Genomic DNA, 12,889 nt, shown 5'->3' on the forward strand with positions numbered 1-12,889 from the left:
GGTGCTCCTGCTCCTGCCGAACCGAACCGAATTTAATTTATACGAATCCTCTCTGCGGCTGGGCAAAGCGGCGACGGCCATTACGCGAGCAGCAGCTAGGGAGTATGTAACGCCAAAGTACCCAAGCTCTTCCGGAATTCCTGTGCCACAAGTTACTCCTCGATTGATGATTGCTGACTTCCGTTCAGACTCCTCCCAACTCCCGCCCCACAACAGAACAATGTCGATGCCGACCGCCGCGTGTCTAGTTATAGCGAAAATCCGAAGCGGAAATCAAACTTGTTACTCTCACACACACACACACAATGCACACACAGACGCACGCATTCCATTCTGTTACTGAAACGTTCAACTTAATGGTAGCCTAATTGTAGTCCGGGGAGTTAGACCACCAACTATTAGATACAGCGCGTAGAGTTACGATGAGCTAGGCGTTAATGTTATGTCAAATCGCACGATCCAACCTGCGCGGCCATTCCGTGAACCGCAAACCGGAAGGTGCTGTGTGTAGTTTATGTTATGTACTAGCGAAGAGAAGTTGTAGAAAATAAATCTATTGTCACTGAGTAATGTACCATTTTAAAACCACGTGCCTTGTGCCCCAGTTTGCTGTGGGATTCTGGGTTTTTTCGAAAATATCCGAAACCGGTAGCCGTCCGAATGGGCGAGCCTCAGGTAAGTCAAGTAAGCCATGCGGTTTGAGCCAAAATAATGCGTATTTGAGCAAAACTTGCCAATGTTTTGAATCATATGACAGCTGTCAAAATAAGGCAGTGTTGCCAATAATGCATTATGGTTTTGAGAGCCAAATTGACAGATAGAGGTTATCTGGTGTCGACTCCCATAACTGACCTTAAGAGACCCTGACCATACCTTAAGATGTAACTAAAATTACTGTATTATAGGGTAATGGTGATAGATTTTTGGGGTGTGCAAGGTTCGTTATTGGAATTCCAAGAACTCGGAAGCATTTGTTTACATCCCGACGCAGTTCTTGGAAAACTGTTGATGTTAACGAACCTGGCTGACGCCAAAAATCTATAACCATTACCTGGCCATACACTAATCTTAGGTGCAACTTGTAACCTGTTTTGATTGACATTTAAGTCACCGCAGATTAAGACGCGAAAAGAGCCCTCCCGACCCAGAAAGAAACGTTTGTTTTGCGGCGTCTTAGCTGTCTCGGTCCGCCAACAGTCTGGTCCGTCGCGGAAATCAAAGCGAGGAGCTCAAAAACCGATTTAACGCCCCGCGATGTGTAACCCCGTGGACAGGTTTCCTTTTTCCGGCCGCCGGGCCGCGAACAACTTTCTTTCACTTCGCACGGAGAAGGTGCGCCTCACCCAGGCTGGCTGGGTGGCATAGGTCACACGAAATCCGAGGCTCCACTTATGGAGCAGGCGATCCGTGCGCGCGCGCGGCCCCGGCACGCCTTCCCGCGGGCCGTAAGCGCGAGGGCCGTAAAGTTGAAGACGATTCTCACGCACTTTCAACGTTTGATGACCCCGGAGCGGAGAAACAACACAGACGAAACTGCAGAGAAAACATGTCGTTTTCCTTCGCCCCCTGCACCGGACCGAACGGCACTTATCGGATAGGTTTGAAGCCGCGCTCTTTGGACTCATTAGTGATTTAATTTCCCCGTTCTTTTTTTTCATTATCGAAGGAAGCCACGAAACACTTTCGAGCGATTCGGGTGGCGCAAGTTCTCGCTGCAGCGGAAACGCATGGCCTTCGAGATGACGTTCGGTGTTGTGTTGGGTGGGAAATGGACAGATTTCCTCTTGTTTTAGGTGGTCCCGGGTCGGACAGATTCGTTTAAGTACCTCAGTTTGAAGCAGAAACGATGTCACTTCTCACGAAATACTTCGAAATCGGATGTCGGATAGCTTACGCTACTGTAACGGTGCTGTCAGTTCGTACGACAGGATATACGAAACCTCCATTGAACTCAAAAACCCTTCTAATAAACTGAACCCCCGAACGAATAGTTCGATCACATCCACCGATTGGTGGCATAGAGACGGACTGTTTACATCCTCCAACTCTCTTTGATTGCGACTTGAATGTTTTACACACCAACGGCCGGCCGGGCAACTAAAAACTGATTTCATAATGCGCCTCAGTCCTGCGAAGCTACGAAGATTGTGGGGCTTTCTCCTCCATCGCGCATCGCACCCCGGCAAGTGCTTCATCATTTTAATATATTTTTTTTATTAATCTTACGCAAATATGAAGATAAGCGTGCGAAAGTTGCGCGTCGACGGGCGAGCGCACGGCTAGTGGACTGTTTAAGGCAATATCGGTCAGCTAATGGTGCCCGACGGAGTGGGTCTTCCATCATTTGCAATCATGCGCTCTATCGCTTAACCCCCGGAATGCCCCGATACTTGCATTTGGTGGTTGCCCACTTATCGCCCCTCCCATACCGGGAAAATGACCACATGGCCTCGCGCGCCTATGCGTGGAGCCCTTTTCGCGTTTCGCTACTTTCGTATTAGTTTTGGTGCAAGAAATGCTATTTATTACCCGTGGGCCCGAGGGCCTTGCGCCAAAACGGTGTTCCGTGACAGGATCGGAAGAAAGTCCAGCCCCCTTAAAGGCACCACCGGGTGTTACGGTTCGTTTAAAGCGATGGTCCTTTAGTTCGAGTGCAGACAGCGCTTGGACTTTTTGTTGGATTTATGCTACCCAACTTCTAAAGTTTCTCATATAAGTTTGTTTCTCATATAAGGGATTGCCAGCTACTGTCTTTACGCATCTAACGCAGTATAATGAGTGCCATGGGAATGCTTAGAAAAATTTCTTATGGGTTCCACATGAATTAAAAGAAAGATACATCAGAAAACCATTTGCGAATTTCTGCTTGCAGAAAAAGGGGTTCTTGTACCGAATAGTCAATGGTGATGAAAAGGGAAGTTATTACAAGAATCCTAGGCGCCAAAAGGCAGCCTGGTGAACCAGGTCCATCGCAACCAAAGCAAAATATTCACTGTGCAAAGGTTGTTGGATTTGAATGGTGTGGTGTATCATGAGCCTTTAAGACCTAATAAAATTGATGCTGAGCTGAGCTGATTTTTCAAAATGACAACGCTCGACCACACATTCCAAAACCGGTCAAAACCTATCTCGAAAATATGGAATGGGAACTGTTTCCCCACCCACCATATTCACTAGACATTACTCCTTCGGACTACTACTTGTTCCGTTCCGCATGAGTAATGATTTGGCAGCACATCGGTTCACTTCTTATGAAAGTATTTAAAAATGGATCTGTGATTGGATTGCTTCTAAAGATGAGAAATTCTTTTATTAATGTGTTGTTTTTGTAGTTAGGCCACAATTATCGAATAAAAATCGTGTGAAATAATTCTAAGTTCGAATAGTATTCCAGAGAACTTAGAATGTTCACGTGTAGGCCATCTAAGAATCTAAGAGGGCAGCTGTAATGGCAATTTATAACCAAATCATTACCTTTTATAAGAACACTGCAATCTCTTTCTCTCTCTCTGTCGTTCTCTATTATTCTATTTTTATTATTACGAGAATAGATACGTGGCGTGGCATGAACATAAAAATACGTAACACCTGTAGGTGGATGGTAAGATCTCTAATCCCTTCGGTACCCCAAAAGGGATTGCGGCCTTACGGCTTAGCTTGCCTCCTCTTCAACACTGCGCTGGAGCGACCATTCGGGAACTCTGGAGCAGAGACCTCAGGAACCATCTACTCGTATCCTGGTATTCAGCCGTATCCTGGCCTAGCCAGAGCCAGGAGCCAGATTCTGACCAATGATATAGACAGAATCCTTCTCATACAGAACCTTCATAATCCCAGTATAATTCCCATACGCCCCCCATTGATAAAGCAGTCGATAACGCCCGTCGTTGTCACACAGCTGGCCCCGGGTTCGAATCCCGGCACTGGGCTGTATTGATATGCATTCCTTATATCGTTGCATTCGTCTGATTATAGAAGCATCATTCAATACAAGTTGATTAATAAAAAGCCAGGCAAACCCATCGTCCCCATATGGCCCACCGTGACGGGCACAGGCCGTGGTCCCGAAATTGGACCCAAGGTGGCGCAATGAATAAGTGTCTAATTTGTGTTCATTTGAGAGCACATTGAGAACTCGGCGCGCGGCATCCGCCCCGTGAGCTGGGCGATGAATCTGCCCTCTAATTGATTACGCCCGAAAACCCGCGCACGGCGCATCAGATGTCGGACAAAAGTCGGGCACTTCTGGGGGTCCCAATCTGGCCCCGTGACAGGTATGATGAAGGCAAAACGACAGCAGAAAAACACGCAAGAATAGCCTGATGAGCGTGCCTAATTTGTTGACGCCTTCCAGCGCGCGCGCGCGCGATTGGAGCAGGAATGCGGATTCAGCAACACTACGACGAGGACCACAACGACGACGACCACAAGAAAGAAAAAAACGCCAAGATTCACCTCGCACGAGTCGCGACCCAGCGTGGCGACCAAAGGTCAGAGGATGGATGGTGCTCGAATACGGTTTCCGCTGGGAGCCGCAAATCACTTTCTTTCGTGCGCGACCACCCGTCTCCGAATCAAAGCCCCAGCCCGAGAGACAGCACGTCTAACGGGGTGTCCGACCGATTCATCAAGCGCACCGGTTCGCGCAATATGGTCTAGCACCTAGCATCGCGGCCGGGCAAAATTATCAATTTGCTAAGGAACTTTCTTCGCCCGCGACTTCGTCGACGCCGCCGGTTCGCGGCTGCTGAAGAGGCCTCCCGATCACCACACACGTCTGTCGTCGTCGTCGTCCTCCTTGTCGGGTCGCACTTGTGTGCGGCTCGAAATTGCCATAAATTTATCACAAATGAAATGAAACATAAATTTTCCCGTGAAATATTGATCAGCACGTATCCATCCGCGGCGCGGTTTGGGGCCACTCGGCCCAAAGGCAGGACGATAGGCATGGCGGACGAACCCGGCCACCAACCCAGTACCAAATACAGAATCAGAACGGCGGAACCATGAAAATGGCTGCAGCGAGCGACCGAGTTTCGTGGGAGTGCATGCATCGACGGGGTGCACATGTGCCCCGCGTTCCGTGGTCCCGTTCCCCACCGCAGCGCCACAAACCACAAATCTCACGCGATGAGAGCTTGGAACCTGGAAAATTACATGGAAATCCACAGCACACACATAGCACATCCCTTTCGGGGACGGCCATCGGCCACGTTCACACACAGCGCTAAGCGCTCGCCTGACGAACCGAGGACGGGCTGGGAACCCAGCGGATCAACAGGGCCAGTGGCCGTCGCCAGGGACAGGGTAATTTCCACCCAGTGCCGGGCCGCGCCAATAGTAGAATCGAAGGCGCACCTAACGTCTATCATCTCACGCAGCAGAATTCAGATCACTGACGATGCGCCCAGGCGGGTCGTAACATATCAAAATCATAACCGGCGCGAAGAGAGCGAATTTGAAACATAATTCACCCTCATTTTATAATAAATTGCCCTCAATTGATCACGACAAACTGACCCGGCTCGGCACAGCTCTGCGCGCGCGCGCCCTAGATCGTGGGTTTCGCCTTCGCGGGGACGCTCGAGGACTCGGGGGCCGCGCCGGACGTGATTCTGTGTGATCGCCCTGTGTTCGCCATACATTATAGGTTATGAAAATGGAGCACTCGGGCGAGCGATGGCTTGATGGCTCAAGTTAGCTTGCAACCCCCCAAAATTGCTCTCTTAACGCTTCACCACGGGTAACGCTTCGCTGAAACGCTTTGCTAAAACGCTCCGACGCTGAAACGCTCACTGAAACGCTTAAACGCTACTAGCACTTCGAGTACAAGGGTTTTTAAAAACATTATTGCCGCTTTTGCTGTGGGCCTATAAATTTCCTTCAACGAGGTGTGCATTCGATGGAAGTTATTAACGAAGAACAAATTAGAATAATATGCTCAGCGCCGCCAGGAGCGTAAATGAACCGTTCCGGGAGCCAACATGTTTGCCAAAATTCCCAATTCCGCGCTCGGCGAAATCTCCCATTTCACCGGCCGGTCCCCGGCCTATCGGTCTCGCACTGGCATTCTAAATTTCTTACACTCATAAATTATATGCCATCAGCCGCGCGGCGGCCGAAATGACTTTCAATAATCCCTAAAAGCGATTTCAATTCTCGCGCACACAGCCGCGCCAGGAAGCGCCCGAAAATCCGTTTATTTTCTCTTCGCCAAAAACGAAAACGAAAGAAACGAGAAAAAAACCGAAGGAAAACGAACAAACCACGATCGGTCCAGTTAGATAATTTCCTGTGTAGCACTGCTCGAATCGGGTTTCCCATCGTTGCCCGGCCTCGGCCAGGCCGTTTCGATACAATAAATTATTGGACTCGACTCGCTCGCGTCGGGCGAACGCAAAAAAGTGGTTTAGTTATTAATTGATCCATTACGATTCGATTGCTGCGGTGGTTTCGATGATTTCCTTCCAAACAGTAGCCAACAACACCGCCGTCATGGCAGCCGCCGCAGTCGCCGACTTCTATGAATGAATCCTAAATTACGGGGTCCGTTTATCCGACCGCGCTGGCGCTGCGTCTGCCGAGGCCACTATCAGGTGCCCCCTTCTGGGCGGACCTAGAGCCTGCTGGAGACTTGAAAATCAGGTAGCAACGCTGCCCGTTCTGCTCTCCGCGAGGAAGCAGCAACAGTGGGCCCTCCGCGGGCTCGACTATCTATGGCTACGGCTAGAAACAATTTGGCTTTATTGATTTTTAATTCGTTGGGAACCAGCTAGCAAAATGTAAGAATTCACGGTTCAATTAGATAATCTATTGTTAAATATAGAGAATTAGTGCTCGCGTTTTCCTTCTCGCAGCTCGCACGAGAAGAAGCCGAGTCGGCCCAGGCCTTGCCCGTAGTATCATGAGCCGCTCTGCGCCCAGAATGAGGGCTGGTGGGTTTTTGGGAGCTCTGCGTGAGCAACATTCCCAGCAGCATAATCATTCCGACCGGAGGGGGCGAAGTAATCGAAAACACCGTTTTCGATACTGTAGCTCATCCGTTGCAGCAGACAGAGCGCAACCGGCGGCAGCTGGACTGATAAACGACCTCCTTTTCTGATACCTTCTGGTTGACTGTTCCGCCAAGTAAATTGCGATAAGGAAGGTGTTAATGGGCGGTAGCTATTGAGCTGCGAGCAACTAGCGAGGATCGATGTGAATTGCTGCGAAGTCGTCTGTCTCTTTGTCGTACGTATTACAATGTTTCATCACCTCTTGACTTTAATATGTACCTTAATCAATGTCGTGATAGTTTTTCTTAATGCCTTTATAGTAGTTATTTAGGTCTTTTTACTGTTTAATTAATGTACATATCTCTTAATGTTCCGGTCATCAACTTCTGCGTGCGTGATTAGTTGCGCTATTGATTCTAAGTTAGTCCTGTAAGTTTTCAATCAGGCCACGTTGCCCGTTGACAGTGTTCTTAAAAAAAATAAATAAATTAAACTATGACAAAGAAAATCAAATCAAAATACCGTTTATAAACACAACTTGCAACAATATTTGTGAAAAGAATGAGTGAATCGTATGACTTGCACAGCAAATGAATGAGAAGATGAGATGAGAGAAGAAAAGACGAAATTCGTAGAACTTTTAACACAATTTCTGTGTTGGAATACATAAGTAGAATAACGAAACCATAGCGTTAACATAAAATGTGCCGAGGCTAAAGTTTTACAAACACTTCAACAAGTAAACAGTTCGAAATAATGAAAATTATTCAATGATCATCAACAGTTTTGTGCCGTAAAATCCGAATCAAGATTAAATCCTTTTTCAATGCCCATCGGAGTTACTGGGGAAGTAGGAAACACATACTCAAAGCTGAATAAGATAAAAGGAAAGAGAATATTGCTCTCGTTTGAATGATTCGAATAGACTAGTAAATGAACTAGCAATTAGCAACAAGAGAATAAGAGTATGAACAGCATAAAATCTCATCACGGACCCACGTATCCAGTAGCCGCTAGTACACGTCATAATGGCATGGTCAAAAACGAGAACGAGCCTTAAGCTTCGCTAATGAAGTGAACTGGATTATTGAATTATTTTCACATCTGTTTCTCAGTAACGCAACACTAATTACTTGCGCTTCGGGCAAGGCTTCAGCGCAACCTTCCGCGTTTCATCGATCGCAAAGCTTCATTAATCGATTCCGTGTTATGGTCCGCGTGCAGCTGATGCAGCGTTCTGGTTGATTAATCTTCGGCTACCTCTGTACGCACGGCGCCTAATGAATTCTTTGGGCGCGTTAATTAGTCCCTTCCCAGGAGTTTCGGCCTTTTTTTTATTCAAAACGGTACGCCTGTCCGTTCTTATGAACGAACGTTTATTAGCGACGATTATAAGCGAAAGATTCTGTGTTTCTAAGTTTCGAGGAGTTTCGAATAAAGACGAAAGACTCACTCGTTCTTTGACGGTGCAGCATTTTCGACCTCTTCTCAACTACTTCATATACGCGACCGCAAGGGGGATAGGATTCGGCGTTTCGAGTGAACCATGTGCCCGGTAGCCGGGTCCGGGGTCCAGTTCGACTACCAGTGCTCGACATCCAGCCCCGTTTCCCCGGCAACAATTCGATACAATTAAAACTGTCCGAATCTACGGGGAGCGCGCGTCCGGGTTAATCGATTTCTGCTGACGAACAGGAATCCGTTCACCACGGCACCCGCCGGTGCCCCTCGATCCGACCACATAGGCTGAAGATTGCCCGAACCCGGGCCAACCCGAGCTTGGGCTGGCTAAGTGCTCGGATATCGGATCGGTCAGCGCCAGGGCGGCAAGGCAAGGCAGTGTTTACGTTTTTCCTGTAATTTAGATAAAGCCCTACGGTTCACACGGCTCGTGCTCACCCGTCGCGCTGAACCTCGTCGCTTGATGGTCCAGTTCTCCCGGTCCACCGGTCCGCCGCCCCATCACTCCCCCCACCCACCGCCCACTAGCAGCGTCTTCGGTGAAAGGGAAAACGGTTCGAGAACGGACAAAGAGAACGAAGCCGAGCGGCCATGCTCTTGATTTCGGTAATCAACCGCAATTCGTCTATAATTTCGGTTCTTCCTCTATCGTACATTAAATGTGTAATTATCGCCACCATCCATCCTGGGCCAGATCTGTCAGCCCGGGGCCCCCGGCGTGCCGTAAGTATTGCTTACCCACGCTGCCTAAAGACGCAAGACGCGAGAGAGTGTTGTTGTGGACGGGATGGGACGCGCCGAAAGCGTCGCGCAACAAGATCGCGCGTTCCGCGATCTCTGGGGGTGATGATGGCCCGTGACTAGCCGCGGAGCCCGTGCTGGCGGAGCAAAAATCATTTTAATTTGAAAGTTTATATTAATCGGAAGCCGCGAGTGAGTCAAACGAAACGGAAACGAGGTCGTGAGAATTTCGCTGGCTGGCGACTCACCGCTGACAACACCATTCCGGCACTTCCTGCTGGAAGAGCGTCTGAAAATGCTCGAAACCGCTCCTCGAATGTGTGTCAAGCTTTTATTGAAACAGATGTTTGTGAATGTTAAGTCAGATTTTATTGCGCACAAGTTTTGTTTGTCTCTACTCTACTCTACTCTATCTTTGGTTAGCGTTTATCATCGTAACATTTGGATAATTTTTCAAATTTTGCTTATGTCTTCTTTTGGAACCGCTCTTTTAAGATGTTGAATGTTAGTTAATCGCAACGGACATAAAAACTCATTGATTACTCTTTGTCGTATATGACCCTTAATCAATGTCCTAATGTTTTTGCTGCTTTTTTGTCACCAGTTGTGATTGTGTGTTTTAAAAGTAAAATAACAAGGGCATTACAAAAATATTCCACAAAATAGAGACGAGGCTCATGTTTTTCGTACTGAAGCTAGTGGACGTTAGAAGCCAACGGCAAAACGAATTAATAAACATTAGGCCAACATCTATGTCAAAAATCCCCTTTTATCCGCCAAAAAAACCAACAAACCCTTAAAAAAAACCGTTAAAGAATGTGACTTATTGGTCTATATTTCACCTTATAACAACAATAGTAATAATTTAAAGAACCGACCTCGTCAGTGATTGCATTAAGGTTTCAAACTATCCACCATGAAAAATAATGCCACCATTGACGACCCTTGGAGAACCTGAGAAGAACCAACGTAATTTACCAGAACTAGCTCAATCCGGTCAACATTAAAACAATCTGGTCAGCAATAATACCTGAGGACTATAGATAGGACCACAAGTGAAAAACACGCTGTTTGGCAGTATTGTCATGGGGAAATGTTATGCTTTGTGGATACTGGATCTTCATTTTGCGTCTGTGGAATTTAGGTTGTTCTAAATATGTATGGCTAAAATGTTTCCTTTGCATCATATTATTTACGCAACTGTTTCGTTATACGATCGTTTTATCGATCGTTTCGACTTTCGACGGAATAAGTAGAAGTTTTGCGATTATTTTCCCTTTTTCCAGTGTCAAATGATTTATAGTTTTTGGAACGAGAATTGTACATGTTAACAAAAGAAAAAAGATTATGTTATGTTAAACTTCCCGTTCGTGTTTTATTCTTTGTAGTCCTCTTTTATCCCACTTAATCTAACTTAACGAGATTAACTTAAGATAAATGTGGCATTTCCTCCATTACAGCCTGGTAAGATGTTGATGGTGTATTAAGTGTATCGGTTGACGTTGTATCATTGTTGTCGAGATGGGTTTGTTGTTTTGTTTTCTCTAGCCGATCGCTGTATGTGGATCTTTTTATTATCAACAGGTTACGTACCGTTTCTAATTGTGGATAATGTTCCTTATTTTTGTACTAAAAATAGTTTTATGGGCAGTCGACGTTACTGTTCTAAGCACATTAGGATAGTTGAGCTAAGAAACCGTTCATGCAACATTTCCACAACATAAGGTCAATTACTAAAGCGCCTGTGGCAAACCAGAGGTCTGTTTCGTCGTTCGTGGCCACGTTTAGTTCTAAAAGCAGCACCAAAAATCCAACATTTTATCTAACAAATTAATCTAATTGATTTTATTGCAAAGCCGACGCAAACGAAACAACAACCGGGCGACAGATTTGCAGCATTTCGCCTCCAGTTTCGCGCGCAACCAACTCCCACTGGCGCGCGATCCTGATGACGACGGAGGGTTTGTTTTTTTTTTTGCTTCTTCTACCACCTCACTCTGCAGACACTGACTGCACTGCACTTCCCATGACGTGATGTGCACATCATCATTGCGAACGAGAACAAACTTTAGCAGCAGTTGCTTGGCTGCTGGCAATTTTTGTGTTTCCTTTTTTCGTACTGGCTAACGCCACCGCCCGTTGTCTGGATGCAATGGTGCTGCAGGGCAAAGGATGCAATCATTAGGTGATTCATCGGTTTTGCGCGAGACATGACTCGCCCCCACCCCCCTTGGCCACTCGTTAGCTGCGCGCGCTCGCGCCCCCCAGTAAATGGAGCCCAAATTTGAATAATCACTGAGCGCGGTGCGCGGGTTGGCTGCAACCTGGAACCGATCGTCAACGAGGATAGCTGGGAGATGGATAACCTCCCCCGTTGGAAGCCTGCAAAGCAGATGTATGACACACACACACACACACGTACAAGTTTCACGCTAATGACATTTAGCGCAAAGTTGCTCTGTTCTGTTTAGCGCTGTTCCCGTAAGCCAGCGTTTTCTTAATTTCGAGGCAAATCGAGGCCTTCCTTCCAGACAACGTAGTGTAACGATTTTGCGGTGCGAAGAAGATTTTGTAACACCCGGCCCCGCGGGTCGGCCCCGTGCGTGCGTGCGTGGGTGGGTAGGAACCCCCCAACAACACCATAATTTGATGGCTGATGATGGTAAATTAGACTAGGCGGATGTAAACGGTTCGGCTCCGGCACCGGGTACGGGTGGGATCCACCGCGCGGTCCTCGATCCCAGCATCCCCCCCTCGGCCTGTCCGATGGGCGATGCGATGCTTGAAATGTATCAAAGAGACTGACACGCGCACCGCGTCTCGATCTGATGGACGGATGGCCCGGATGTCTTGACTGGCACCCGTCCCACAGGACCACGGGACGACCACGGGCGACGGTGATTCATATGGCGTGGCGTGGCGTGTCTGGGCCGTAGCGACAGCAGCGATCTACTACTGTGGCCAAAGGATGACGAGACGCAAGACGAAAAGTCTTCTTCCGGTTCATGGCGTTCTTCGTTTCGGCTTCCATCCCTTTGCGTCGAAATGATCACGAAAATGTGATACAAAAACATCACGTTGTTGGACACCAATCGACATTTAACTTTTCTGAGGCCCAAATGGACGCTCAAAATGGATTCCACTGATCCTTTCGATATTCCAACAAGGTCAGGAAGATCTCGAACAGTTAATCGTCGATTTTAAAGCACCAATTTGTGGATTTAATTGACGAGTAGCCCACCAGTTGAGGTCGATTGTTGTCCTTGCCGTCCCTTTGAAAATTTTGTACCACTTATAAAATCTTGTTGCAACATTTTCCTTTCTGCCTTTTTGGCAACATAAATTCTAAGTAAAACATTTAAGTGAACTGCGTTCTTGAGTAATTTCAGACATTATGAAAAACGAAGAGTTCACTTTCACTTGATTCAACGGAATCGCAAACATTGATTAATATTTTGACGTATAATTTAACGTTGGTGACAGTGTTGCCAGCTTAGAAATAAAAGCATTTGCTCCTATCGTATTCACAAGCAAAAGAAAACTCGAAATTCCCGTTTCGTTTTGGCCACAGTGTTATGTTGACGAACTGAATTCAGTCCAAACTCGGTCCGTCTGCCCACTCGCACTCACAGCCGGGAGGTTCTCTTCTCAAGTACCCCGCTTCAAAGGCACTTCTGCTCTTCGCCGGCCTG

The sequence above is a fragment of the Anopheles cruzii genome, chromosome 2, assembly GCF_943734635.1.
Source record: "Anopheles cruzii chromosome 2, idAnoCruzAS_RS32_06, whole genome shotgun sequence".
Taxonomy (NCBI): domain Eukaryota; kingdom Metazoa; phylum Arthropoda; class Insecta; order Diptera; family Culicidae; genus Anopheles; species Anopheles cruzii.